The sequence below is a fragment of the Felis catus genome, chromosome B2 (genome assembly GCF_018350175.1).
Source record: "Felis catus isolate Fca126 chromosome B2, F.catus_Fca126_mat1.0, whole genome shotgun sequence".
In the NCBI taxonomy this organism is placed as follows: domain Eukaryota; kingdom Metazoa; phylum Chordata; class Mammalia; order Carnivora; family Felidae; genus Felis; species Felis catus.
In genome coordinates, this window is record NC_058372.1 from 3,203,763 (window position 1) to 3,228,675 (window position 24,913).

At 46.7% G+C, this 24,913-nt stretch overlaps 2 long non-coding RNA genes and 4 other non-coding genes across 10 annotated transcripts in view; 3 read left to right on the forward strand and 3 right to left on the reverse strand.

Annotated features, from left to right (window-relative positions):
* LOC109500252 overlaps window positions 1–24,788 on the forward strand; it is a 40,335-nt gene extending 15,547 nt beyond the window's left edge. Inside the window, exons 3-5 of one of the 2 annotated variants that reach the window (XR_006597470.1) lie at window positions 14,710–14,995; window positions 19,790–20,353; window positions 24,463–24,788. This is a non-coding gene — a long non-coding RNA (uncharacterized LOC109500252). Of the gene's footprint in view, window positions 1–14,709; window positions 18,765–19,789; window positions 20,354–24,462 lie in introns of those variants that run through there. The other variant, XR_006597471.1, reaches the window with a different exon arrangement.
* Window positions 1,777–1,859, forward strand: TRNAL-UAA. The gene has a single exon. It is a non-coding gene; the product is annotated as a tRNA-Leu (tRNA).
* Window positions 10,697–10,769, reverse strand: TRNAR-ACG. Its single transcript has one exon. It is a non-coding gene; the product is annotated as a tRNA-Arg (tRNA).
* On the reverse strand, window positions 12,682–12,762 carry TRNAS-CGA. Its single transcript has one exon. It is a non-coding gene; the product is annotated as a tRNA-Ser (tRNA).
* LOC102901177 lies at window positions 13,259–24,463 on the reverse strand. 4 transcript variants are annotated; one of them, XR_006597468.1, is made up of 5 exons: window positions 23,610–24,463; window positions 19,203–19,378; window positions 18,367–18,458; window positions 17,328–17,448; window positions 13,259–16,272 (listed from the first exon to the last, which is right to left on the reverse strand). It is a non-coding gene; the product is annotated as an uncharacterized LOC102901177 (long non-coding RNA). The 4 variants fall into 4 exon arrangements; XR_006597467.1 differs by lacking the exon at window positions 23,610–24,463 and having other exon boundaries at window positions 13,259–14,512; window positions 16,146–16,272; window positions 19,203–19,795; XR_006597466.1 differs by lacking the exon at window positions 23,610–24,463 and having other exon boundaries at window positions 19,203–19,795.
* Window positions 18,906–18,978, forward strand: TRNAV-CAC. The gene has a single exon. It is a non-coding gene; the product is annotated as a tRNA-Val (tRNA).
* Window positions 24,789–24,913: the final 125 nt, after the last annotated feature.

Here is a 24,913-nt window from a genome sequence, read left to right on the forward strand (position 1 = left end):
TGGGTGAAGGGGGCAAAAAGTACACATTTCCAGTTATAAAAGAAATAAGTCATGGGGATATAAGATACACCACGGTGACTCCAGTTAACGATACTGTATTGCATGTTTGCAAGTTGCTAAGAAAGTACATTTCGAAAGTTCTCATCACGAGAAAGAGAATCGTAACTGTATGGTGATGGACGTTACCTAGATTTATTGTGGTTATCGTTTTGCAATGTGCAATATTTAATCATTAAATTTTACACCTGAAAATACAGTCATATGTCAATTATGCATCGACTTAAAAAATTGGCAACAAAAAGAATCACAATAATAGAAAAATATAAAAGCCCTGGTGTGTGCCAATGTGTGGGAACTCCTTTCTCCGACATGCCCTTTGTTGCACCCACCACTCACTCTTCCCAGCTCAGCTCTGACCCAGGCACGGACTTGGCATTGAGCCAGCCTGGATCTCCCTCAACAGGCAAAGGCAAGAAGCTTCTAGGCCATCTCTTGGCTCGCTAGCACAGAGTATCTAAAAGGCCAGAGACAGAGCTCTGAGCTGATGGACCAATGAGATGAGTGACACATTCCTCCCTCGTGGCTTTACCAGCCAATACAGGACATGGTTTTGAACTTGGTGAGCTCTGTGCATTGCCAGCAAAAGCTGGACTCTTTCCGCCTCAGTGGTTTCAAGCCGGAGGAGGGCGGTGCTTAGACCTTTCGTGCTTGTGTGGTACAGCTGACAATCTTCTCATATTGCAGTTCTGTCTCCAGGTAACCAAAATAGCACAGGAGTATTTATTTATTATGGTGGCTCTCAATAGGTGTTTTGTGATGTTTGCACATTAATTCTATTCCAAACCCTACATCAGGATTAATTTCATCTCTGATTCCGGAAGCCTTCACAAACTTTCAAGACAAGCCCCCAAATCCCCATCTGGAACCTGCTTTAATGAGTTTTTCATCAGCCCACTCCCTGAAGTGTCTGACCGTGTGTTACTGACTTAGTATTACGTGCACCTGGCTCGGTGCCTAGCGCACAGTAGGTACTCAGGAAAGAGACTTCATCAGTGGAGAGTTGGAACTCTCGGTTAAAACACTTCCTTTATTAGAACCAATGTCACGTATTAAACTCCAAACTCCATATGTATGCAGTAGGGTTTTCTAAACTTACTCCAAGGGTAGGTTGTCTCAATATTAACTATTCTCTGGTTCCAGACCTGAAACCCTCACCCGGACAGTTAGATTCAACGGGCTTGGAATGGGGGCTGAGATTCAGCAGGCAAAACAGTGTTCTCTGATGAGTAATGAAAAGTACAGATACCACGTTTGTAGAGTTAGAGACATAGTTCACGCAGCTGCATTCTCCTCACCTCTCACTTCACTTCCTGTTCTCTTTGGTTTTCTTTCCAAATCCACTAAAAGAAGGGTCTTCTCGTGAGCGTAAGTGGTGACAAAGTGAGTTGAATCTGATGAGTATTCCTGTAGCATCCTGTGTTTTTTATGTCATAATATTTCTCATTTTGATGCAGGTCCATGAGATCAGGCGTATTTCAGTCTTTCCCTAACACCCGCCGTAATGTATGGTACAAATTAGTGATTACATAATAGTTGTTGAAAAGAAACATTTTCATTAGTTTTCTTTTACCCCCAAGAAGCATTATAAGGAATTGTTTCCTCTCGGCATGTTACAGCCTGGTCACAGATTTCCCAGGTGTATTCATAACTTTCCAGGAATTAGCAATTCTAATTAATTCTAATTCAGTAATTTTGACATCAGAGTTTGCATGTGCCACCGGGATGGCCGAGTGGTTAAGGCGTTGGACTTAAGATCCAATGGGCGTGTGCCCGCGTGGGTTCGAACCCCACTCCCGGTATGCATACTTTATGCGAGATAAAAATTCCCTCCTGGGGAGTCGATCCAGTATTGCAGCTGGGTCTGAGTTTCTATTATCCAACTTGACAAACTCTAATCAGTGGATTCAGATAACCTACATGTAACGTCATCGCTGACATGTTGGTGTTAAAATCCACTGTCTCATTACCCTGTTTTCTAGGTGTTCCTTTCCTTTATCTTTCTTCCTGTCTTTGACACTTCGGAGCACTCTATGTGATTCAATTTTATCTTCATTGTGGCCTTACTGTTTGCCTTTGAAAACAACCTCGACTGGTTTCCCTGGGGTTTCCTGCACCCAGCTGCAACGAACCCAGGTCCACTTTTCAAATGGCATCATGCTGCTTCTTGAGTGGCTCCGAGTTTGCAACAGCGGGCTCCTGGCTCCTCTCTCCTCTGTTGTGTGTTCTCCGTCCCACGCCTTGGCTCTCCCGCACATTCCACAGCTCATCAGCACGATTGCTTTATGCAGCCGATCGTATTTAGAGTGATTCAAATTGGGAAAAAATATTCCTTTTATGTACCTTCTTCACGGGGTAGCCACCTCCTTGGATATTCACTCTTTCTTGTGTCTCTGGGCTCGTATTCCTTCTCCCTGAATTCCTCCTTCTCATGACGTCTCCTGTTGCGCAGGTCTGCTGGTCATCCGCCCTTCAGATTTTGTGTGTCTGGGCAGACCTTAATGTCTTCTTCATGGTGGAAAAATATTTTTTTGCGTGATAGAGAATTCATGGTCAAGAGTTTCTGTTCTTTTGGGGTTTTGTTTGTTTTGTCTCTCATCACTTTCAAGTGTCATTCCCTTGTCCTCCGGCATGCTTAATTTCTGGTGAGAAGTCTGCTGTAATTTTTATCTTTTTCAGCTATATGTAATACGTATTTCGTTCTTTGACCGCCTTCAGCACTCTCTTTTGTTTTCAGCAGTATGACTATGAGGTAGAGTCCCCCCCACCCCAACCAATATAAAATGCTTAGAGTTCTCTGATCTTGGAGCCGGGGTTGGATGAATTTCATTATCTTGGGAAAGTACTCAGTCTTTATCTCTTCAAATATTTTTTTCTATTTTTTCTCTCTTTCTTTGCCTTCTGGGAGTTCAACAATAAATATATGAGACTATTTGGCATTAATCAATAACTCTTTAATGGTCTTTTTTTCCCAGTCTTTTTTTCTTGGTGTTTCAGGCTGGGTAGACTCTACTGACCTTCCTTCAACTGCCCCTCAGACCAGAGTCTCCCGGGGAGACATTAAAGGCATTCTTTATCTCTGTTACTGTGTGTAGGTTTTTACAATTTTTTTTAGCGTATCTATTTGACTTTTAGTTTCCACCAATCTACTGAAATTTCTCATCTGCTAACGTATGCGGTCCATTTTTCCACTGGAGCCTTTAACCTGATAACCATGGGTACCTGAAATTCCCTTTCTGACAGTTTCCTCATGTGAGACCTATCTGAATCTCATTTTGCTGCTTTGTCTCTTGACAGTGAATGGTTTCTTCTCGCTCTTATGAGCGTCTCATAATTTTTCACTAGCTGCTGGACACAGTGTGAGGGCTGTAGCCAGTGAGGTTAGTAGTAGCTAAGCCGGAGACCGATATGTCCCTTCTACTAGGCTGTTAATGTGTGAGGTTGAAATTGAAGCAGGAGTTGAGCTATGTTTGTATTTTATCGTTGCTATATTTTCCATCAGAGCACAACCGGCTTCAGATTCTTTTGGCTCTGCTTTGGGTTTGGGGTGAGGCTGAATTTCTTGCTTTTTCAATGTTTTTGCTCTACCCTCAGCTGTATGCCTTCTCTGTACAAGTTTCAGAGAGGGCTTCTCTCCTTGGGTTTCTTGCCTTCCCCCAGCGCTACACTTCTGTTTCTTGATAACTAGCGCTCGCTGGTCTAGGGGGTCGTGTGGGAGGCTTGAGCCCCAGTCTTCTTGTGCTCTGTGATCCTGGGGCTCTGGGGTGTGACTTTCTCAGTCAGCCTGCTCGCCCCCCCACCCCCCACCTCCCCCCCCCCCCCCCCCCCGCAGCTGACATTCTCTAGTATTCTGGGCCCAGTATGGTTTTCTGACACTCCCCCCGGGGCAGAGATTTTTATTTTTTGATGCTTCCTTTAGTTTCTAACAGTGTTTGCTGTTTCTCTGTCAGTGTTTAGGAGTTTTGCGGTTGTCAAAATAAAAGTCCGGACTACTGACGGAGGCTTTCTCTGGGCTCTTGCCCTGCCCCCGAGAGTGCTCGGTGAAGTGTGGGTAACCACCCCCCCTCCGCCCATCCAAACACTGGTCCCAGGGGTCCCAGCCCCCTGCTGGCCAACACTTGGGTTTCAGCAATTCACTACGAAATGATGAATTTTAGCTGGACTTTTCTGACCCTCTTGCCTGGAGGCCCCGTCTTCATCCCACTGCTTTTGGGTGAGACAGTGCTCATGTCCCATCTCTGCTTGGAGGCAACTGTTTTCCTTAGATTGCATACTATCTGGTCGCTCTGAGACCTCAGCTCTTCATGGATTCACAGAAACTTATAATTTTTTTTTCACATGATCTGGATTTTTGGTTGTTAGATTAGGAGCAACACTCTTTCCAACTCTATTCATGTTAAGTGAGAGCTCGAGTCCTCTAGGATTTTAATCTGAACATAAATGACGCCATACTATTCATTGCCTGTGATATTATGGTACTGATCTTTTGCGAATCCAGCATGATAAGAAATCACAGTAAGTCAGAGATAGATCTGCTTTATAATGATGGCGTGGTAAAAATGAGCATTTGATGTCTCTCTATCCAAAAATTCACTAAAAAAAGAAAGAAAGGGGGGTGTTTTTTACAGCAGAAACACACAAGGACAATCATAGGAAAGTAAAGGGCGGCACCCAAGTTTTGAAAACCAAATGGCAGAAGGGCTGGCGAGATACTCGAGGAAAGGTTTGTTTTAAGCCAGAATTGGGAAAAGCTGAATAAAAATACAACTTCTCTTGTGAAAACTGACCTCCTAAACTTAAAAAATTGGCCGCTGCAGGGATTTATATGTAGACAGTGAAAGTAAGAGTGAGAATAGAATTTGGCTGAATGTCACTTGCAAGGAATTTAGAACTGCAGACCCTCTCCCTCAATTTCAAGATATGGGGGGGGGGGTACTACCCCTCCAGACTGTGGCAGGACATCTGGAGGATAATTTCATGGGGAAAAACAGAGGCTCACCTGCCTGGAAGACACCAACAAATTGGAAAGGTGTATTCCATGGTACAAACCAATGGAATTCTATCTTATCTTGGCTCCGATTCATAGTCAGGACTATCGTATCCTGCAGCACACTAGAAGGTTTGTTTCTGAAAATCTGCCCAGCCCGCTTACGGACGCTGACGGGGAAGAGTTCCCCAACCAACTGGCCCAGCCATATCAACCGAAAATGAATTTCCCCTTTAAGAGCTCCACCAAATGCTCTGAGCTTCTGGTCAGGCAGGAATTGGAGGGAAGGGCCTAGATACTGCCTACTAAGTAAGGGTAAAGGTCTCAAGTTACACCTGGCCTTTTCCAACGCCACCCTCCTTGCTGGTCGAAGGTGGGGGGTCTGAGCTGTCCACTGGGTCCTTTCAGATGGTGAACGGGAGGGCGGGGGTATTGGGACAGTGTTTCCTGCGGCGTGCTGCTGGAGTAGAGTTTTCCCGTCTGAAAGTTGTCTGTCTTGCTCGGCTGCCCTCTTCCTGATCATTTGGCTAGAGACGGATGGCTTTCCTGTAATTTCCTGGGTGATAGGAGTGTCTTTGGTCCTACTGAGGTGCCTCCGGCTGGGCTCCTGGTGGCTCCCAGATAAGGGTCACCAGAAAGACCAAGCCATGATTAGAAGCTGGGAATGCTCAGCCCTGCCCCCAATTCTCTTAAGAAGGGGAAAGGACTGAAAATGGGGTGTGTGATCCATCACATCCACATGATGAAGCCTCCATAAAAATCACCGAAGTGTAAGATTCAGAGAGCTCTAGGTTGGTGAACTCAACTCACTCAACTCACTTGAGTTTGTACCTCAATGTACTGGGAGGGTGACCTCCCCCCAGCTCCCCAGGGACAGGCACTCCCGTGCTTGAGATCCTCTCAGACCACAGGTGCCTGCCCAACCGTATCCTTTATCAGACCCTTTAATAACCTGCTAGATGTGTGTAAGTGTTTCCCTGAGCTCTGTGAACTGTGCTAGCAAATAACGGGGAGGCGCTCATGGGACCCTCCAATTTGTTGCCAAGTTGGACAGAGTTGTGGGTAACCTGGGGCCCACAACTCGCCTTTGACATCTAAAGTGAGCGCAGTCTCATGAGACTGAACCCTTAACCTGTGGGATCCGACACCAGCTTCAGATAGAGAGTGTCAGAATTGAGTTACACCCAAGACATCCAGCTGGTGTTGAATTGCTTGGTGGGAGGAAAAACCCCACACATTTGGTGACCACAAGTGTAAAGTGTTCTGTGTAAGTTGTAAAGGAGACACGCAGGAGAAAAAAACCAGTTTTTTTCCCCCTAACACACTTCTCAGCCCAAATTCCTCCTTTTATTTTTTCCTTTTTTTAATTTAAATTTTATTTAGTTAACATGCAGTGCCATATTGGCTTTCGGAATAGAAGTCAGTGATTCATCACTTACATACAATGCCCAGTGCTCATCACAACAGGTGCCCTCCTGATACCCATCACCCATCCATCCCCCCCCCCCCAACTACCTCCATCAACCCTCAGTTAGTTCTGTATCTTTAAGAGTCTCTTTATGGTTTGTTTCCCTCTCTTCTCTCCCCCCCCCACCACTTCCCATCCATTTATCTGTTTTGTTTCTTAAATTCCACATATGAGTGAAATCATACGGTATTTGTCTTTCTCTGATTGACTCATTTTGCTTAGCATAATACACTCTAGCTCCATACATGTCATTGCAAATGGCCAGATTTCATTCTTTTTGATGCTGAGTATTATTCCATTCATCGGCCAACGGAATTTGGGCTCTTTCCATTCTTTGGCTATTGTTGACAGTGCTGCTATAAACATGGGGGTGCATGTGCCCCTTCGAATCTGTATTTTTGTATTCCTTGGGTAAATACCTATTAATGCAATTGCTGAATTGTAGGGCAATTGTATTTTTAGTTTCTTGAGGAAACTCTATACTGTTTTCCAGAGCGGCTGCACTAGTTTGCATTCCCACCAACAGTGCAAGAGGGTCCCCCTTTCTCCGCATCCTCGCCAACGTCTGTTGTTTCCTGTATTGTTATTTTAGCCATTCTGACAGGTGTGAAGTGGTATCTCATCGTGGTTTTGCTTTGTGTTTCCCTGATGATGAGTGATGTTGAGCATCTTTTCATACGTCTATTAGCCGTCGGATGTCCTCTTTGGAAAAGTGTCTATTCATGTCTTCTGCCCATTTCTTCACTGGATTATTTGGCTTTTGGGTGCTGAGTTTGATAAGTTCTTTATAGATTTTGGATATTAACCCTTTACCCAATATGTTGTTTGGAAATATCTTCTCCCATTCCATAGGCTGCCTTTTAGTTTTGCTGATTGTTTCTTTCACTGTGCATAAACTTTTTATCTTGATGAAGTAGCAATAGTTTATGTTTGGCAAATTTGTCTTTTTAGACAGCTTTTTGAAAAGGGATCTGGGCCTTAACATTTTTTTCCTTGTAGAGGCACTGAAATTTTGACAGTAGAGGGCGCTGGAGAGGCACTGCAGGAGGAAGAGTTTTGCTTCAGTTCCCGAAGTTCCTACAGCCCTCAGCCTGTTCCAGCTCTATTGTACTGACTTCCAAAAAAGTGAAGGAAGGAAATTGGATATTCACTGATCCATTTACAAGTAATTATTGGACATCACATATGGTGACTACTCCAGGATACAAAAAGAATTAAGAGTAGTTGTGGGGATCATACAAAATCAAAAAGGGTTTCCAGTAACTGCTGGAGCTCTTATTACAAGCTCTCAAATGTAAAGTCATAGATCAAGGACAAAATATCCAATTATTGCAAACCAAATCACTGATAATCTCATTGCATCGGGGAGAAGCATCGTCGTCAGATGAGAATTCTGAATTTTTTGGTGTCCAGGTAACAGTTTATGGTGGTTCAGTCGTGTGCTACGAAGAGTGATTTTTCATGGAACTTTTGACACATGCCACCCAGTCTTCCTGGCTCTTCCTTGAAAACTTTTGTTCCTGCCACCTTCGGAAGTTGCCTCTACGCAGTAAACGTCAGGCTTTGTCTTCCTCATTATACAGCAATTGAATAACTCAGGTTTCATCACGTATAAATCCTCCAAATGGTCTTCAACAAAACTAGGACTAACATTTTCCAGATGACGAAGCCTGTAGACAGAACCTCACCAAATTGCCATCCACAATCTGTGTACCAAGCAGGCTCTTTAACCAGCCCTCTTGCAAAGAAAAAGAAAAGCAGGAAAAGAAATACAGTACGAAAAGGTTTCGCTTTCACACACTAGGAATTGCTTTTGGAGAAGAGCACGTTCATTTTTTGGCATAGAAACCAATTTCTTTGGAATGTGACACCCCCCACAACCCTGGCAAAGTGATGGCACTTTACTGATATTACCACATCCATAACCACAAGAGGGTGTGGGAGTTAACAAATACCATATAATAAGTAAACTTAATTTTCCAAGTAGCCGTATTTAAAAAGTATAAATAAACAAGTGTGATTGATTGTAACGTTTTTATCCCAAACATTATTCCATTAATAAGGAATTGCACATTCTTTCTTTTTTGAATTAAGTTTTAGAAACATGTGCTAATGGCTATTGTTTTGGACAGTGCAGCTCTAGAACATTCTGAGGGAAAACAAAAAACTTTTCTCTTCTCAGAAAAATAATCTCAGCTGATGCTTTTATGGGGAGGAGGAGTTCCCAACCTGCAGATCAGAGAAAAGAAAAGAAAAAGCCTGTTTCCTCCTTTACGCCCAATAGTGTGATTATTCTACGAAAGGTCTTTTTGATGGTTTGAGGGGGAGGTGGAAATAGACTTCTTTCTAAAACAAGCCACCACCACCAACATGAAATAAAGTATTTGGTGATATGTACACGTTTAGAACAAAATCTTGAGGAAAACGAAAACTGAGGAGAGAAACGATCGGTTCCCTTAAAATTAATTAGCTTGGTCAAAGCACAGCGGAATAAAGCTGAAGTGGGGATTTGCACCTCCGTGGAGAAGCTCTATTTTTCTTTTTTCCAACCTCTGGTGGATGGATGTCCCCCGTCGGTGTTGGCTGCACAGAGCGGGTAGAGCAGGTGCCACCGCAGGTGTGGTCTGCGGGACGGTCGCGCGCGCACCTCTCACTGACGGGTCCCGGGCTGCACCGCAGGAACCGGCGTGGAATCCGGGGAGCGAGACGCAGAAAGCCGGGTTTTCCCCCTTCCGTGGCTTTCCTGCGCGCTAAACTTTGAGGAGCACCGACTCTAGAAGCTCCCAACCCCTTAGACCATCCGTCCCTCCTTCCCGCCTTGTAATGCACTTCCAGCCCGACGGCCCGTGTACCTATCGAAGGAGGTCTGGACGCGTGGCAGGTTCATTCTCCGCGCCAGCACCCGTGACGGCGCACACCGTGCCTCCGCGTTTTTGTGACATAAATCCGTGCGTATCCGCAAGCCGAGGTGCCCGTTGCTTGTTTGCGCCTTCCCCGCCCGGGCTTCGGCCTCTCCCCCTGCCCCGGCTTTGGGGTCGAGCGCGGGAGCGCGTGTTCGTTCAGGGAGGCGCACCTGTTCGGGGAGACCCCGCCCAGGGCCGCCGCCCCCTCGTCTCCCGACCCCCTCCCCTCTCTCTCGTCAGGCCCCATTCTCGTCCGTCCCGTCCCGGACCCTTTGCGACTGCAAACAGTTCCTCAGTCTCAGCCTGCCGCGGCCAGGCGGCCGCGCCGTGGGTGACCTCGCGGGGCGCGGCGGGGACAAGGAGGCTCAGTCGCTTTCGTGCGTGTTCGGGGCGGGGGGAACCTTTGCGGAGAACGCAGAACTGAGGGTCCACGGGAGGCTCTGGTTTCGTTGGTCCGCGGCGGCGTCTTTCTCGGTTCCACATGTCTCCGGTTGACGTCCCTTCTCTTTCCTCCGGGCCGGGCCGGGGACCGAGGGACAGAAAGTGTGCAGGAGAGAGAGCCCGAAGAGGCAGGGCCCTTGCCCAAACGGGGGACAACCTAGTGAAGAAGATACAGGCCACTTTTTATTTTTTGACACTTCTTTGGTTTTTAAAAATTAAGGTATAATTCACATACCATAAAATTCACATGAAAGTGCACAGTTCAGTGGTTTTTAGTATATGCAGACTTGTGCAACCATCGCCATGATCTAATTGCAAAACATACTCATCACTCCCATTCTGTCCCTTTCCACCCGGTTCCCCAGCTCCTGGCAGCTACTAGCTCTTTGAATGTGCCTGTTCTTGACATTGAACAGAAATGGAATCATACAGGAGGGCCTTTTGTGTCTGGCTTTTTTTTTTTTTTTTTCCACGTAGCATGATGTCTTCAAGGTTCATCCAGGGTGTAGCATGTATCAGAACCTCATTCCTTTTTATGGTCGAATGATATTCCTTATTTGATCTTCGAGCTGTCTTTCCAAAGATCCTTCAGTCAGCTCTCTCAGTATCAGCAAAAGGAAGCAGGTGAAAAGGGAAGTTGAGAGGAGAGACAATTCCAGCATCCATTCAGACTTGTTGGAGAGCCCCGGCTGGGTGGCGTGGCAGCACCACGTGAGCTCAAGAGCCAGACCAGAGCAAGTGCCTTCCAAAGGACTAAAAATCTGTTTCTCTTACCCACTTGAAGAACTTACACAGAAAGACATTCTTACCAAAAGGAGGGAGGAAAAAAGAGAGGAGGTACGAGCCAGCCAGGAGTCGAACCTAGAATCTTCTGATCCGTAGTCAGACGCGTTATCCATTGCGCCACTGGCCCCCTCGGCTGCTATGTGTTGATTATCCATCATTCATCGGAATCGTCGAGCACGCAGTTGCTTTGTGATGCGGGCAGAAGTGAGTTGAAGAAAGACCTGTGGACTCCGGCAAAGCTGACTGATGGGCTCTCTGTGGTTAGCTTGTATAAGTTACATCCCCTGGAAATAGTCACGTGTATGAAAGGGGTTTCCGCCTCGAAGCATCACGTATGTGGCAGGATGACTGGTTTGCATTTTTCCATCTATGTGCTTGCCTGTTTCTACTCGTGAATGTTCCGTCAGTTTACACAGCTGGTTCATGGCTCCGTCAGCCATCTCGTTTTGTTTACGTGCTTAACACTGATGCTATGTGTGGCTCAGTCATAGCGAGCCCTATGATGTAAAATTTTGATATCGTGAAAAAGAAAGTGGAATAAAATACCTTATTTGAGTGATGAATCATATGTTTCCACCTCACTCTCTGAAGACCTGTAACTCAAGACGGAGAGATACTTGCAGACTCTATGCTGAGAACAGACGTTCAGAAACACCCACCCTCCCCAATTAGGCCAAAGGCCGGCAAGAATTCAACAAAGGTAAGTGTTTTCAGAACCAGATTCACATAGAAGCTTCGACGTTTGGGTTTACAGCTATAAAGTGAAAGAATACCGTTACATAAAACAGCTAGGTATATTAAAGGGCTCGATACAGGCGAAATAGACACGTGGAAACACCAAAGTATTTCTAAGTGAGGGTGGTGCTCTCCCCCGAGAGCCAGAAGCATGGGCGCCGGGGTCTCAGGGTGCCTTTATGCAGACTCCTGGCCCACTGGGTTCATTGCCTTGGCCCAGTTGTGACTTTCTCTTTGCTTCAATTTCCTCGTTTCTATACGATGTTTTAGAGAGCAGTTGACACACACTCATGGATATTTCTTTTTTTTAATTTTTTATTATTCTTAAATTTTTTTAAAATTCACATCCAAATTAGTTAGCACATAGTGCAACAGTGATTTCAGGAGTAGATGCCTTAGTGCCCCTTCCCCATTTAGCCCATCCCCCCTCCCACAACCCCTCCCGGAACCCTCAGTTTGTTCTCCATATTTATGAGTCTCTTCTGTTTAGTCCCCCTCCCTGTTTTTATATTATTTTTGTTTCCCTTCCCTTATTTCATCTGTTCTCTCTCTTAAAGTCCTCATAGGAGTGAAGTCATATGATTTTTGTCTTTCTCTGACTAATTTCACTTAGCGTAATACCCTCCGGTTCCATCCACGTAGTTGCAAATCTCATGGCTATTTCTGATCCTAGAGCTTTGTGTTTCCCACCAGCCTGCGTTAGGTCCGGCCCCTTCCCTCCACTTCCCTCCCCTTCCCTCCCCTCCCCTTCCCTTTTTTCAAATACCAGAGAACTCTTTAAGGAAGTTTACGTACATCTCTATTGTCAGCACAAGGACTTTTATTCAAGAGTTTTAAAAACAAAATCTCCTGTTTGTCTTTGCCCCTGGGTCTGCCTTCGGATTTCCCAATCTCCTTACAAAGCAAGTGGCTCTTCTGAGTGCTAAACCTCAGGCTTTCTGACGAGGACAAGGACCGAGGACAAGGAGGTAAGGGTCCCAAACACCCGAGTGGTGCCCAAGCCAAGGTGGGGGGGACCAACACAGCCCTCTGGATAGGTAGCTCCCCACTCCCCTCCTACAAGGACGTAAGGGTAAGGGTCCCAAACACCTGAGTGGTGCCCAAGCCAAGGTGGGGGGACCAAGGTGGGGGGGACCAACACAGCCCTCTGGATAGGAAAAGGTGGGGGGGACCAACACAGCCCTCTGGATAGGAAGCTCCCCACTCCCCTCCTACTTCTCAGTTCGTGGAATAAGAAGAGAAGCTGAGAAGACTGCTTTGTGAGAATTTCATCCTAGAACTTGGATAGAAAAAGCACCACAGAGCGCTGTGAGCAGGATTTGAACCTGCGCGGGAGACCCCATTGGATTTCGAGTCCAACGCCTTAACCACTCGGCCATCACAGCCTGGCACGCAGGCCTTTGTCTACAAAGAAACACACGTTCGTGCAAGGCCCTGACTGCTGCAGTCTGGTTGCTTCTGCGCCTTTGGCCTATTTACTTTGAGTGGACGCGATAGGACACCATGCCCAAGCCCCTGCATCAGGCGTCTCCACTCAGCACCCCCAGCCGCCTTCACCTCACCCCCATCCTGCCAGGCCCCAGGCTGCAAAATCTCACCTCTTGGAGAGGAGGCGATCTTCCAGCATCGCAAGAATCCTTGATTTTCAGACTTTTTCTACAGTCTTCATGGATTGCCTGGTTGGATTCATAGTTGGTAGGAAGTGAATTAGGGAGCTGTATTATTCGTGCCCAACCTCCTATTTAATCGTGCTCTCCATGGAATATACTCTGCCTTGTTGCCCGGAGGGCAATCTGACAGGATCTTACCAACATGTCGAACGCCCATACCCTCGGGTCCAGCATTTCCACAAATATACCCCGTAGACTTGCACACACGACAGACCATATTGTGCTGAAGTTTATTCTCTGTGGCATTAATTGTAATAACAAGATTGGGAAAAACCTAATTATTCAGAATTATTTATTTGGATAAATTATGGCCTAACTCCACAGTGGAGTGCTATGCGTATTTCGAAGACAACGAGAAGGGTCGTTTTAACATAAAAGCGACGGTCAGGGCAATCTGCCTCCAGTGTTACCATTGGAAATCTATTTGTGTTAGATCATGCATAGATTTTACACGACACAGCCCTCAAGGATAATGAGTGGACTCAGGACGACAGTAGTCATTTGAGGGGCTCATGGGCAGGGGGCAGGAGGTGCCCACAGGCCACTTCAGGCTTTGACGCACCTACTAAAAAGAATGAAAAGCTCAAGAAAACACTACGAACGAGGAGGTGGGGGACAGAATTGTTTTTCCCAGGGGCCTCCTCTGGAAGGGTGAGTGGGCCTTCCCTTCTGGAACTCAGCGATCCATCGATCCATCGAGGGCTCTGAGGGAGGCCTCACCCGGAGCACCAGAGGGAGCCAATCGCCATTCCCAGTCGGTTGAGGAGGCTGGGGCCACAGGAAGAGGGCTCTGGAAAGTGTCCTAGGGGCACGGACACCTGGAGTGCACACCTGGTTTCCAGGCCTGCTGGGGAGTGGTCTTGATTTGCTCTAGGTGTTCCGGGAGAAGTGGAGAAGGCCTGTCTCCACGGTGCAACCTTGGACTATTTTGTCCCAATTCACAGAGTTCAAGTAGCTTAAACTTCTTCCTTTGGGTCTGGGAGTACAATTTCAAGTATCTGTAGGGTGCGTGTGCATGTGTGTGTATGTGTGTGTGTGTGTGTGTGTGTGTGCGTGTATTTTATTTTTGCAGAGAAAGGAGTATTTTCTTTCTGGGCCTGCATGTAGTTCTCCTTACAGCGTAATTTCCAGGAGTGGTTTTCACTGGGAAATCCTCTCGTGGCAAAGAGCACTGAGTGGAGGAACTGTGTAGTGGCAATCTCCAGTCTCTGTCCCCAGCTTTGCCATTTAACCAGTTCACAGCTCTGCAACAGACCCAGGACCAACCCAAGGCTGGCCACGGGGCAGTTTCATTGGTTTAATTTTCAGGGCCTTTGGCAGAACCCTTTGGAGGCTCAAGGTGTCTTGGGACGAACACGGTGGAATCCATCCACAAATTCAAGTGTCTTTTGAAATGTCTGTGGTTCTTTCTCAGCTAGATCTTGATTTTCCCCTAGTCCTACTCTGACAAGGAATTCAGATGTCCCTGCAGAAAAAACAGACAAAGGAGGCTGTTTGTTAAAAAGGACCCATCCACAAGCTGTCACTGCTTACCCCTTCCTTCCTGTCTCCTCTCCAGGAGTTTAATTTCCAAATTTCTCAGACTCTCGGTGTCGCCGGGAACCTGCCGTGTTCTTGTCCAACTCAACGTCCCCCAGGAGATGTTCATTCTCTCTCCTCCAGGACTGACTCCCCAGCCCAGGGCCCTGAGAAGCTGAGCGGGTGTAGACGCTGCTGAACTGGGAAACAGTTGGAAGAGAACGTACTGGTAAATTATCATAATTTTCTTTAAAGCATCTTTGATTTTAAAGTTTGCCAGAGTCCTGCTCAGTCAACTTCCTTTCTCAGTTTCAGGAAGAAGGGGGAGAAGGAAAGAAATCTTAGAAGATGGCTCCTTTGATGCCTCTGAAGGTCCTCAGCTGACAGCCGAGACCACTGTGGGACGGTGACTTCCTCTCAAGATGTTTTGGTAACTCGTTTCAGCGTTAGTTTTAGTGTCACGGTTCAGTATCACTTCTTTGGACGATGTAGGAAGAAAGATGTTTTTCACAAGAGACAGGAAAGAAAACTGAGGTGGCCAGGAGTGGACGGTGACCCTAGCCCGACCTGTGACCCCTCGTGTCACTGGCCACCGTGCCCAGGAGGCTCGCATCAACTTACTCTGCACCAAACCTATTTGAAGTCAGAAAAGGAAGTGGGTGTTCGGGGGATTGCTGTGGACTATGCGTGTTCCTCCCAAATTGGTGCCTTGAACCCTAATCCCCAATAGGGTGATGGTACCTGGGGGTGGGGCCTTGGGAGGTGATAGAGTCACGAGGGTGGGGCCCTCAAGAATGGGAATAGGTGCTTATAAAAGAGACCCTGGAGAGTTCGCTCCCCCATTCCTTCAGGTGTAGACACAGAGAAAGACTGCCCTCTATGAGCCAGGAAGCCAGGAAGGACACTTCCCCAGATTCAGAATCTGCTCCTGCCTTGAGCTGGGACTTCCCAGCTTCCAGAACTTCGAGAGATACATGCTTGTCGTGTAAGCCACCCAGTCTATGGTGCCTCTGTTACAGCAGCCCGAGTGGACTACGACTGGGTTGGAGACACAAAGGAGGCCCACAAGACCGAGCCAGTTCTGGAAAGGCACACCCGCTCGTCTTGTGGTCAGTTTGCAAAATATACATTTGCCTCAAATGTCCATGTGTCAAACAAGAATCAGCTTTCAACTTTAGGGCATGGTCTTGGGGGTGAAGGTCTCCGTGCCTAACTTAGGCCGTGGGATGGGAGTGTTGATATGCCCTGAGGTGGGGTAGACAGGGGGGCTGCTGGCTGAGCCAGCGGAAAGTCCACTGCTTCCGGCGGGTTCGACGGTTAGGCACAGAGAACACAGCACCAGCCCTGCCCGCGGCTGCACGCTAGGTGCCCGCGTTAAATTTCTCCACGGATGAAATGGCGTCTGGAATCGCACGCGCAATGGGAACAACCCCTCGACGACACTGACAGTAGCTTCTGTCACCCTGCACGAGCGACCTCTCTTCTACGACGACAGATACAGATACAGATACAATCACAGAATAGTGAGACGGAGGGAATCTCTACCCTGTCGCTTTCTAGTCCCCGATGTTGGCACTAACCTCTGTGATCTCTGCTGTTGTTTCACTGTTGTCATCGTTAGAGGAGTTTCTAGTGGCTTCCACTTGGCCTTTTCTGCCATCGTAGCATTCACTCCGTGAGCCATGGAAGTAATATTAAAGTTACCGTCTGGAATTAGGGAAATGGGTTCAGGGAAGGTTTCGGGACCCACCATGCCCACAGCGAGACAGATGGGAAGCAAGGCTTCACTGAGTCCCTGTCTTGCTCGGTGGGCCGCCGTGATGCTTTGTATCTCTAGGAATCAATGCCAGCCCGGAGCCATTTTCTAGCAATCCCCAAAATTCCACTTCCTCTTCCCTAACGCACAGTCACTTTGCTAAGTGGACACAGGTCCTTTTAGGAAAGGCTCGGAGGAAGAACAGGGGTGTAAATTTTTGTCTATGTGCCAGGGGTGTTTCTCAAGGGACACTGGACTTCTCTGCCTTCAAAACCGGCTCCCGTCTGGGAGCTCATACAAACTAAGTCCAAGGTCTACGTGCGTGCGGGACTGCTTTCTGGGGGGACCTCTAGGCCCGTAGATGGCCTTTCCTCTGTGCACACTTGGAGAGAGATTTCCGGTGTGTCTTTGTCTTCAAGCAAGGACACCAGTCCAGTTGGATGAGGACCCCACCCTATGACCTCACTTAACCGTATTTACCACCTTAAAGTGCCTGCTTCCAAACACAGTCACATAGGGGGTTAGGGCTAGAACATGTGGATTTTCAGGAGACGCCACCGAGTTCGTGACAACACCCATCCAGTCTTTGGCAGTTTATGGCCAACATTTGGCCCCTGTCACCCTGGGCTCCAGTCATCTCTGTTACGTGTGGGGATTCCAGGTCAGGGTCAGCAAGGCCCCCCTGTCATTTCTGGCCTCTGAGGAAAAGCCACCCGAGAACAACTCAAGGATCCTGAGGCGCTCCTCATGAACTTACTTCTCACAACCGGGGTGAAAGTTAGTTGCCCCCGGAGAAGCCCATGACAAATTCCTTCTAGAATTTCAATCTTCTTAGGCCTTGGGTTTGCTCTCCATACACGGAGGAAATACTGATGTTTCAATTTCATTCTGTTGGTTCACCCTAACTTCGGGTCCATACATTAATCACGTATGAATGATAATGTTTTAATTAATGACAATTTGGAGCTGCTCCCAGGCCCTTGAGTTAAAACACTGAATTGGATACCTGTGCCAAGTAAGACTGTGTCGGTGAGCTTGTGTGATGCAGCTTTATTTTCCTGCCGCCTTGATCCTGTCCACTCGAGAGCCATTCCCATTCAAAACTGCCAGGGTCCTGTCAATATAAACTGGGAAAATCATGCAGTTATTCTGACGTGTGCCACACCTCCTCATGGGTCACACTTTGTACTTGACCCTCTGGGGTCTCAGAAAAGGAGAGAGGTGGTCGTGACAGATCCGGGAGAGTATCAGCCGAGCTTAGCAAGACAAGGAGCTCAGAGAGGCCATTACAAATACCTCAGACAAGAGGATACTGACCTACTTCAGGTTGGGATAGGAAGCTTCTACCAGTTACTAGGGGATTGTAATCTGGAAGTGGGGAACAACATCCCTAAATATGGTTGAGAGATGTGATGGTTCCCCCTTCTAAGCTTATTCCATTCCAGAAAAAAAAAAATCAAGTCTTCGATATTTCTAATTTTTAGCAAAATCTCTGACTCAGACACAGACCCACGTATCACTAAATTCTTATGCAATTTACTCCTTGCCTTTTTCACTATCCTACCCTTACCCATTCCCCAAGACAGACATTTACCTTTTACCTGAGTCGGTTCGTTTGTATTTGAGTCCGTTCAGCTTTTAACAATGAATTTAGAAAGATTTGTTCTCAGGCTGAGAACACGGTCTCATCAAGAGCAACCGTGGCATTACATTTTGTGGCCAAATATCGCCCATTTGGTTGGCATAATAGCGTGCGTCCAGTTCAACTGTGATAGAGCGTGAGACCCAAGGGCGAGATGACATAACCTAGAGACGCTTGTCTCTACCAGCTGTCAGTTTGGGCAAGCGACAGTACAACAAAGATATCGTGACTCTATGACTCTGTAAAGAAGACTTATTACGGACTCCGAGTTCCTTGAGGACAAAGACTTCTTGCATTTGCATTCCACGCCTGGGATGGTGTTCCCTAAACATTTCACCTCCTTTGTGGGTCCCAGAAGCCTGGTAGCGAGGTGAAGCCACACGACTACTTCTACTCAACTCACCTGCGAAGGAAGACGCTGGGGCAGAAAGCGTCCGTGGCTTCTGACCATCTCCTGTGCTCAGGCCGCTCAATCCTGGTTCCCAGAGTCACTTTCTGTCACCAAGAGAGAAATCCCCATTGCAGGGACAGAGAAACAGGTGTAGACAGCATGGGGTAGTCTTGAAATCAAATTCTCCAGTTATAATCATTTCTTAATAGGTGGAAGTCAGATCATTATGCTGTACATCTTAAATTCATACGGTGCTGTATGCCAATTCTATGTCAAAACTAGGAACAGTTTTTAAAAAATAACAACTTATTAATTTACCCCCCCTCCCCGAATTCTCCAGGATGATGCAAGAATTGGGGTCCTGGGTGAAGCCTTTGTTTGGTTATGGCGGTTTTCTTTTTTCATAAATAGGAAGAAGAGGCAGAAATGCACCATAACAACAAACATTTCCTGGACGGGCTCATGCAGGCAAAAAAAAAAAAAAAAAAAAAAAAAAAAAAATCTTAATTATGTGCAGTCAGAGGTACAAACATGTGAGCCAACCCACGGCCGTTTCCGTAGTGTAGTGGTTATCACGTTCGCCTCACACGCGAAAGGTCCCCGGTTCGAAACCGGGCGGAAACAACTATTTTCTTAAAATACGCTGGACTTGACTTCGGGGATTTCATCTTCCTTATATTTCACAAACAACATAAAAACCAAAGGGTCGCCCCTGCCGCCCGCTCCCCTCTGCGGCCCGGGGGGTGAGCACCCCCGGAAAGCGGGCAAGAAGGGGCCGAGTCTGGGTGTCCAAGGTCGTGCGCCGCCGCCCCCCGCCGCGCGCGCCCCGCGCTGCACCTGCTGCAGACCTGGTGGCCGGTTCTCTCCCCGGGAGCCCTCTCGGAGCCCAAGGGCGCTCTGCCGCGCTCGGAGTATTTGTCGCGTCCCTTCCTCAGCACCACGGAGTTGAGTGTGCCCGCGAGGCCAGCTTTAGAGGGCCGACCCAGGACAGAGCCGTGCCAAGTGGAAACGAACAAACATAAACCTGAAATACAAACTGAATACTTCCAACACATTACCATAAAAATATGAAAAACGAGTGTTTATTTGAAATTATATTATTCTATTTGCTGCTCTGTTACCTGAATACTGTTATTTAATCAAAACAATGGGACCAGTTAAAAGTGGCGATTGGTAGTTAACAGCAGGACTTAACAAATACACATGTGAGAAAATATAACAATAATTTTATAATGTTTCTGTCCTCTGATAGAGAAACGTAAACTTCTTATTGGGTATTTAAGTTGTGTAGACGATGTTATTGTGTATGCATAAGACACATACGTGTAATATTTTTAAAAAAGATGATTACAATAGGACAAATTAAGCAGATGATCTATGTTTAATAAAAACTAACAACATGTTTTTTTTTTTTTCCTGTCCCATAATTCTGTAGGTTATTTTTACTCTTTGTTTCCTGTTCCAATAATACTTCACTGAACTGCCTGCAGCCTTTAGGACATTCTTCTCTTCTTTGATGTAGTGGTGAAGACCGGTTAAAGAAAAATCACTTTGACGTGCAGCTCTGCTCTTCTCAAACCCACATTACACTGTCCTTTGTGTCAGTTCAGCGTGAAGACATCCAACTAAATATCCGCTCGATAAAACCGAGCCTGGAATCCTTGGGATTTTACTGAATACCAATCACAGGTTCCTGGACAGGTGGGGATTCCTTTCCAGCTCTCCAAAAGCGTCCGCCTACTTCACAGCTTGTTTGCGTTGACCTGCTGGTTCTCACCCGGTTTGTCACATCTATCATATCACATCACATCGTATCATATCATATCATCTCCACGTCAAAAATTTCTACACAGCCAAAAAATCTCATTGTTTCTGCAAATTCTGAGAAACTGAAAAGTGGGCAAAACCCTGATGGATGAAGGCTTCACTATCATAGTGAATAAACCACGCCCCTGTGAACAGGAGACATGGTGTACGGGCTGCGAGGGACATTTGGCAGGTATCATCTTTTCGTTGTTTAATTTCTTTTAATGTTTATTTGTTTTTGAGAGAGACAGAGACAGAGCATGACTGGGGGAGGGGCAGAGAGAGAGGGAGACCCAGAATGCGAAGCAGGCGCCAGGCTCCCAGCTGTCAGCACAGACCCGGACGTGAGGCTTGAACTCACAAACCGAGAGATCATGACCAAAGCCGAAGTCGGACGCCTAACCCACTGAGCCCCCCAGGCGCCCCTCATCTTTTTGTTTTGTTAAAATTTTTACAACTTTAAGAGACAGAGTGGATGAAGGGCAGAGAGAGCGGGAGAGACAGAATTCCAGGTAGGCTCCGTGCTATCATCGTGGAGCCTGATGGCAGGACTTGAACTCAGGAACAGTGAGATCATGACCTGAGCCAAAACCAAGACTGAGCCACCCAGATGTTCCCTTTTCATTTTCTTTGGTAAGAAACTTGTTGGCTGAATTTGCCAAAATTTACATTTGTGCTGTCAGCTGAATATGCAGATCAATGAACGAAGCCTAATTTTTATTTGGGCAACAGATCATGAGGTTACAAGTGATGTGGGCCATTCTGACTAGTGGATCCAATAACTGGGTATCTTTGATAGGACGGGGACGAGGAACTATTTTCACACACAGAAAATTACCGAGACTGGGAGGGAAAAATCGTATTTCATTCAAGGAGAAACACGTAAGCCAAGAGCCTCATCTCTGAGCGTCTTGGCTTCGTTTAGCGATCATCTGGGAGGATGAAAATTATTTACTGGTTGTGATCGTTAATTTTTACGTTTCAACTTGAATGGGCCATGGTGCCCACGTATTTGGTCAAACATTATTCTGGTTGTTTCTGTGCTTTTGGGTGGGGTTTACATGTAAACTGGTGGGCTTTGAGTAAAGCAGATTGCCCTCTATAATGCAAGGGAGTTTTGTACAATCAAGTGAAGTCTTGAGTAGAAACCAGGGCTGATCTCCAGTGGACGAGAGGGAGTTTTGACACCACAGTGCCTTCGGATTTCATCTGCAACATCAGAACTTCCCGGTTTGCCAGCAGATGCCTTTGGGCTCCAACTGTAACCCCTTCCTGGGTCTCTGGTCTGCCAGCTCCCCTATCAGATTTTGGACCCCCTCAGCTGCCACAATCACGTGAGCCTGTTCCTTACAATGAATCTCTTTCTGTATACGTAAACGTCCTCCTGGGTCTGTTTTTCTGGAGAAACCTGACCAGCATCCCAGTCGGTATTTTAAAGTATTGAACTTTGCAGGAGTCAGTAAACGGCACCTGCTGCAGGTTCCACAGCGGCGTTCTGATCCAAGTGGTCTTTGGAGAGGTGGTCGTGCTCCCCCTGTCCACGCAAATAAGGGGTGTCTTTAACAGCACAGGACAGTTCACAGTCAAAGGTGCCAGTCAAGGAGCAGCAGCGTCTCTGGTGTTGGCACGCGGAGGGGGGCGGGGCGCGCAGGAACCTCTGTCCCCTCCTTCGGCGGTTGGAAGTCGCTGCCCTTCCCTGGTGGTCTCCGTGGAAGGCAGCTTGGGAAGGGGGTCCGGGGGATATTCGTATTCCCAAAGGGACATAAGAGCTAGAAAATCTAAGGCACATTGATGGAGAGGAGGAAAAGACTAAGGGATTATTGCAGTTCATAATAATAACGTCAATCTCTGCTCCAGAAAGCTTATGTTTGCTATCACAGGATATACACAAACACATGTAAGTCCATGTAGGATAATAGAGGCTTAATACATGTACAGTATAAATAAATAGTAATATGCTATGTTATGAATTATATATAAGTATCTTATTGTAGTCTATTCATAGCAATAATAATATAAAAGTTAATCAGAGTTTCTGGGAAGAAGATGTACTTATCTCTGTCCTGTAGTTGCTAAGTGTAACCAACCCCCCCGGACATTATGCATAAAATAAACCTAAGAACCTGAAAGGTGGAGAAAGGAAGGAGACTGGCTAGGGACCCTGGGGCCAGAAGAATGACACGATGGCAGGCTCCCTATTTTTGTCTCATGCATCCTAGACTTGGAGCTAAATAAACCGGAAGCCTGAAATACCAGTGGGCACATACAGAAAATTCTAAGAAAATCTGCCCTCTCCAGCCAAAAGGCCGTCAAAGGGACGGCCTAGCAAGACAAAACACTTGTAGACAATAACTGCTGACCTCTAGCCACGCACCACATTCCACTGTAGCCTTACCAGTGCCTGGGGCAGCAAAGGCCAAGCAGGAAGCCAGGACGTGTACCCCCCACCCAGCAGTGTCTCTCCCTCTCCCTGCCTGCTGGGGTGGTGATAGAGGAACCCGGTGAAGAACGGGACTTTCATCATTGCCCAGTGGTGACTGGGTCCTGCCTCCATCCATCTCTGGGCCAGTGGAGACCGCATGGGAGCCAGAATTCTCACCACCTGCCAGCAGAAATAAGACGCTCCCTACCTCTGGTGTCAGTGGAGGCTGAGTGGGGGACCCTGGACTTCTGGATTGCCCGGCTGGCAGTAATGAACAGATGTCCCCCCCCCCCCCACCTCCCTTGGGGGAAGAGAAAGCCAACTAAAACAGAGTTCAAATAAGAGCCAGAGTCTCACAACACAAAGCACATTAGGTCCAGACGTTAGTTGAAAAATCACTTGCCAAACCAAAAGCTGGAAAAATCTCCAACTGTGTAAAAGAAGACATTCAGCCGAGCGAGTCCAATAACAAGATGTAAGGGATTCGGGGTTATCCGACAGAGATTTTAAAGCAGCCACCTGACAATGCCTCAGTGAACAATTATGAACATGATGGAAACAAATGAAAAATAGAAAGCTTCAGGGGAAAAAAATGAAAGGAGTACAAAATGAAAATTGTAGACTCGAAAAACTCAGTGACCAAAATAAAGATCTCAGAGCCTGGGCTCAACAGCAGCACGCAAGGGACAGAGGAAAGAATGTGTGAACTGGAAGGCAGAACAACAGAAATGACCCTTACCGCAGCCCAGCCAACGAATACGCCATAAATCGCTAGCGGGAATGTAATTCAGCCACCCTGGAAATACACTGGCAAATTTTCAGAAACTAAATACAAAATCACCATGCGACCAACAGTGGCTCTCCTTGGCATTCATGCTAGAGAAATGGGAGACTTATGTCCACACCAATAACTGTGTAGGGGAGGTAAAGAAATTTTCCCTCTACCCTTCTAGATTCTTGGCTGAGACCTCCCTGCAATAAAGGACAAATTAGCAAGAGAAAAAGAATAGAAGTTTACAATACGTACGTCTTCCGTATACGTGGTAGTGACACAGTTTTCCCGGGTCTCTCCCATGTACGCAAGAGGTATATATGTTATCAAACTTCTGTTTCTTTTACTTCTGTCAGTCTGTCTTGTATAATGGGCGGTGGGAGGGTCTCAGCCAAGAACTGAAAAGACTAGAGGGAAAATTATTTTTTCTCTCCTTCGACTGTATGTGAATGTTCACACCAACTTTATTCATGATAGCCAAAACCCAGAAAAAAACCCAGATGCCCTTCAAGGAGTGAATGATGAACCATCTATACAATGACTCAGCAATAAAAGGGAATCAACTACTGATACCTGGAAGACTCTGCAGTGAATGCAGTGAATGCAGGATGAATTTGCAGTGAATTTTGGAGTGAAAAAAAATTCTCAAAGGCTGGATACTATATGCTTCCATTTATAGAACATGCTTGAAACGGTAAAACTATAGAAATGGGGAATAGATCAGTGGTTGCCAGTGGTTAAGGAGGGAACACGGGTAGGAAGGAAGTGGATGTGGTTCTAAAAGGGCAATCTGAGGAATCCTTGGGCCGTTGAAATGTTCTGGATCTTGACTGTTTGAATGTCAACATGCTGCATGTAATATTGTTTTGCAAGATGTTACCATTGGGAAAAACGGTAAAGGGCACCTGGGAACACTGTATTATTTCTTACAACTGTATATGAATCCACATTGATCTCAAAAATAAAAAAAATTAATTAAAAAACAAGTATTTAACACTTTCAGCTCTCAAAACATTTTTTATACTGTTTCACTTGCTCTCAGCCTTTGTTAAGTGTTTTTTCTCCTGCTCATCTGCTTGCTGTTGCCAAGTGAGCTCTCTTCCTCCAGGGTATCATCTGGTTGCTTCCTGGGTAAAACCTTCACGAGAACCAGAATCTGATGTGCAGCAATTTTCACAACCGCGGCCACGTCCGGTCCCACCTTTACTCTTGATAACCTCCCATGAACTCCTCCCCCCATCCGTCTGCACTCGACGGGGCTGAGGGGCTGACGTGGAACCTGACCGCTCTGTCTTCATTCACAACCAACCTGTGAGTCCTCCTTCCCTCCGCTCAAAGTCGCTACGCTTTGTAGTGTTAGGTCATGTTGCTGATGGCATTTTTCACATCTGGGTACCAGGAATAAGCAACCAATAAACAGAACATGAGTACTCGTTTGCTGTCCCGAAATGATCATTTCAGAGACAGGTTTCTTTGACTTACTGCTCAAGATGCCTTCACCCGACTTTTGTGCGAGCTTTGGGTGGGCGATGGGAGATTGCATGGCACTTCCAACTTCT